This window comes from Apium graveolens, chromosome 1 (assembly GCF_009905375.1).
Source record: "Apium graveolens cultivar Ventura chromosome 1, ASM990537v1, whole genome shotgun sequence".
In the NCBI taxonomy this organism is placed as follows: domain Eukaryota; kingdom Viridiplantae; phylum Streptophyta; class Magnoliopsida; order Apiales; family Apiaceae; genus Apium; species Apium graveolens.
This window is the reverse complement of record NC_133647.1, coordinates 127118948-127122797: the sequence shown is the minus strand read 5'-3', so window position 1 is coordinate 127122797 and position 3850 is coordinate 127118948. Positions and strand designations below refer to the sequence as shown.

At 43.4% G+C, this 3850-nt stretch overlaps 1 non-coding gene across 1 annotated transcript; it reads right to left on the bottom strand.

Annotated features, from left to right (window-relative positions):
* Positions 1-362: 362 nt before the first annotated feature.
* Positions 363-469, bottom strand: LOC141680147 (small nucleolar RNA R71). The gene has a single exon (XR_012558273.1). It is a non-coding gene; the product is annotated as a small nucleolar RNA R71 (small nucleolar RNA).
* Between the last annotated feature and the right edge of the window lie 3381 nt (positions 470-3850).

The following is a 3850-nucleotide window of genomic DNA, read 5'->3' as shown; positions in this document are numbered from 1 at the left end:
CTCTTATGGATTTTTCTCTGCCTAAAATTGATGACATTCAGTCAAGCATCCTTCATCCGGCTATTCAAGCTAACACCTTTGAAATCAAGTCGGGCACTATTCAGATGGTGCAGAATTCTGTTTCTTTTGGAGGAGCGGCAACTGAAGACCCCAACATGCACATAAGGAATTTTGTCGAGATCTGCAGCACTTTTAAGTAGAATGGCGTGACTGATGAGGCTATCAAGTTGAGGTTTTTCCCATTCTCACTGAGGGACAAGGCTAAAGACTGGTTACATTCAGAACTAGCTGGGTCCATCACTACGTGGCAAGATCTTGCGCAAAAGTTTCTGGTGAAGTTTTATCCGATGGCAAAGACTGCTGCTATGAGGAGTACTCTTACTCAGTTTGCGCAGCAACCTACAGAATCTATGTGCAAGGCTTGGGAGCGCTACAAGGAAATGTTGAGAAAATGTCCACATCATGGAATGCCGGATTGGATGGTGATCACTGGTTTCTATAATGGTTTGGGGGCCCAATCTCGGCCCATGCTCGATGCAGCAGCTGGAGGCGCCTTATGGGCTAAAAGCTATACTGAGGCGTATAATCTTATAGAGACTATGGTTGCAAATGAGCATCAAAACCCAACTCAGAGGATGACGCCAGGGAAAGTAGCAGGTATTCTGGAAGTTGATGCAGCCACCGCTATTGCAGCCCAGCTCCAAGCGCTATCAATGAAGGTTGATTCTTTGGCTACATATGGAGTTAATCAAATAGCTATGGTTTGTGAGCTTTGTGCAGGTTCTCATGCTACGGATCAGTGTTCTCTTGTCAACGAATCTGTTCAGTATGTGAATAATTATCAGCGACAACAGCAGCCTGTGCCAGTGACCTATCATCCTAACAACAGAAATCATTCAAATTTCAGCTGGGGGAATAATCAGAATGCTATTCAGCCACCATATCAGCAAGGAGTGAGTAAACAGTTTAACCCACCTGGATTCCAGCAACCACAGCAGTATGCTACAAGGCAATCATATCCTCAACAGGGAAGTACAGCTGTACCTACTAGTGCTGATTTTGAGGAACTTAAGCTGTTATGCAAGAGTCAGGCGGTTTCTATCAAGACCTTGGAAAATCAAATCGGTCAATTAGCCAATGCAGTGCTCAATCGTCAGCCTGGCACTCTTCCCAGTGACACGGAAGTACCAGGTAGGAAGGAAGCTAAAGAGCAAGTCAAGGCTATTACCTTAAGGTCTGGAAAAGTTGCTGATGCTGAAAAGGCAAAAGAAGGAGAAGCTAAAATTAGTGATGAAGAATCTAAGCAAAAGGAGAAAGCGACGGAACCAAGGAAGACTACTGTTGAACACACTCTGCCTGAGGCTAATACAGGGGAGAAACAGCTCTATCCTCCACCACCTTTTCCTAAGAGATTGCAGCAACAAAAGCTGGATAGACAGTTCGGGAAGTTTCTAGAGGTGTTCAAGAAACTTCACATCAATATACCTTTCGCTGAGGCTCTGGAGCAAATGCCTAGTTATGCGAAGTTTATGAAGACTATTCTTTCAAGGAAGGTGAAACTGGACGACCTTGAGACCGTTGCTCTCACGGAAGAATGCAGCGCTGTTCTGCAGCAAAAGGTACCACCAAAACTGAAAGATCCAGGAAGCTTCACCATTCCTTGCACCATTGGCAATCTGACTTTTGACAAGTGCCTTTATGATTTGGGAGCAAGCATTAATCTGATTCCGTTATCGATCTTTAAAAAGTTGGAGCTGCCTGATCCAAAACCCATATACATGTCTCTACAATTGGCTGATCGTTCCATTACTTACCCAAGGGGCATAGTGGAGGATGTGCTCGTCAAGGTGGATAAGCTCTTCTTTCCTGCAGATTTTGTTATTCTGGATTTTGAGGAAGATAAGAAGATTCCCATAATCTTGGGAAGGCCTTTCTTGGCTACTGGCCGTACCTTGATAGATGTGCAAAAAGGTGAACTTACTATGCGGGTACAAGATCAGGATGTGACCTTCAACGTATTCAAGGCAATGAAATTCCCTACAGAAGATGAGGAGTGCTTAAAAGTGGATGTGATTGATTCTGCGGTTACTTCGGAACTCGATCGCATGCTAATGTCTGATGCATTGGAAAAGGCCTTAGTGGGGGAGTTTGACAGCGATGATGAAGATGGCAATGAGCAATTACAATATCTGAACGTTTTTCCCTGGAAGTGAAAGCTGGACATGCCGTTTGAATCTCTTGGTACTTCTGACCTCAAGAATGTTGAAGGAAAGCTCAAACCATCAATAGCTGAAGCACCTACCTTGGAGCTCAAGCCATTACCTGAACACTTGAGGTATGCTTTTTTAGGTGATTCATCTACGTTACCTGTTATTATTTCATCTGACCTTTCAGGTAGTGAGGAAGACAAGATCTTAAGGATTTTGAGAGAATTCAAATCGGCTATATGGACCATAGCAGACATCAAGGGGATAAGTCCTTCATATTGTATGCATAAAATTCTGCTAGAGGACGGTAGTAAGCTGACTGTGGAACAGCAGCGAAGACTGAATCCCATCATGAAGGAGGTGGTGAAGAAAGAAATTCTGAAATGGCTGGATGCAGGTATCATTTATCCTATTTCTGACAGCTCGTGGGTGAGCCCTGTATAATGTGTACCTAAGAAAGGAGGTATCACTGTGGTCGCAAATGAAAAGAATGAGCTCATCCCCACTCGAACAGTTACAGGATGGAGAGTATGCATGGATTATAGAAAATTGAACAAAGCCACAAGGAAGGATCACTTCCCTCTTCCGTTTATTGATCAGATGCTTGACAGGTTGGCGGGGCATGAGTATTTTTGTCTTCTGGATGGTTATTCAGGGTATAATCAGATTTGTATTGCACTAGAGGATTAGGAAAAGACTACCTTCACTTGTCCATTTGGCACGTTTGCTTTTCGCGGAGTTTCGTTTGGGTTATGTGGCGCCCCGGCCACTTTTCAGAGATGTATAATGGCTATATTCTCTGACATGATTGGAAATAATGTCGAAGTGTTCATGGATGACTTCTCCGTCTTTGGACATTCTTATGATGAATGTTTGAATAATCTGCGCGCCGTACTCAAAAGATGTGTGGAAACTAATTTGGTGCTCAATTGGGAGAAATGTCATTTTATGGTACGTGAAGGCATTATTCTTGGGCATAAGGTCTCTAGCAAGGGTCTGGAGGTGGACAAGGCCAAGGTGGGAGTCATTGAAAATCTTCCACCACCTAATTCTGTGAAAGGAATCCGTAGTTTTCTTGGTCATGCGGGTTTTTATCGGCGATTCATCAAGGACTTTTCAAAGATATCTAAGTCGTTGTGCAATTTGCTTGAGAAAGATGTGCTTTTCAGATTTGATGATGAATGTTTGGCAGCATTCGAGACTCTCAAGAAGAGTTTGATCACTGCACCAGTTATTACAGCACCAGATTGGACATAACCGTTTGAGATGATGTGTGATACGAGTGATTATGCGGTAGGTGCAGTTCTAGGATAGCGCAAGAAAAATCTCTTCCATGTGGTCTACTATGCGAGTAAGACTTTAAATGGGGCCCAATTGAACTACACCACTACTGAGAAGGAGCTTTTGGCTATAGTCTTTGGTTTCGAGAAATTTCAATCTTATCTACTTGGTACGAAAGTAACAGTATTCACTGATCATGCGGCTATTCGCTATCTGGTTTCCAAGAAGGATTCGAAGCCGAGACTCATTCGTTGGGTGCTTTTACTTCAGGAATTTGAGTTAGAGATCAAGGATAGAAAAGGTACTGAGAATCAAGTAGCTGACCATCTCTCTAGGTTGGAGAATCCCGATTCTACTTCACA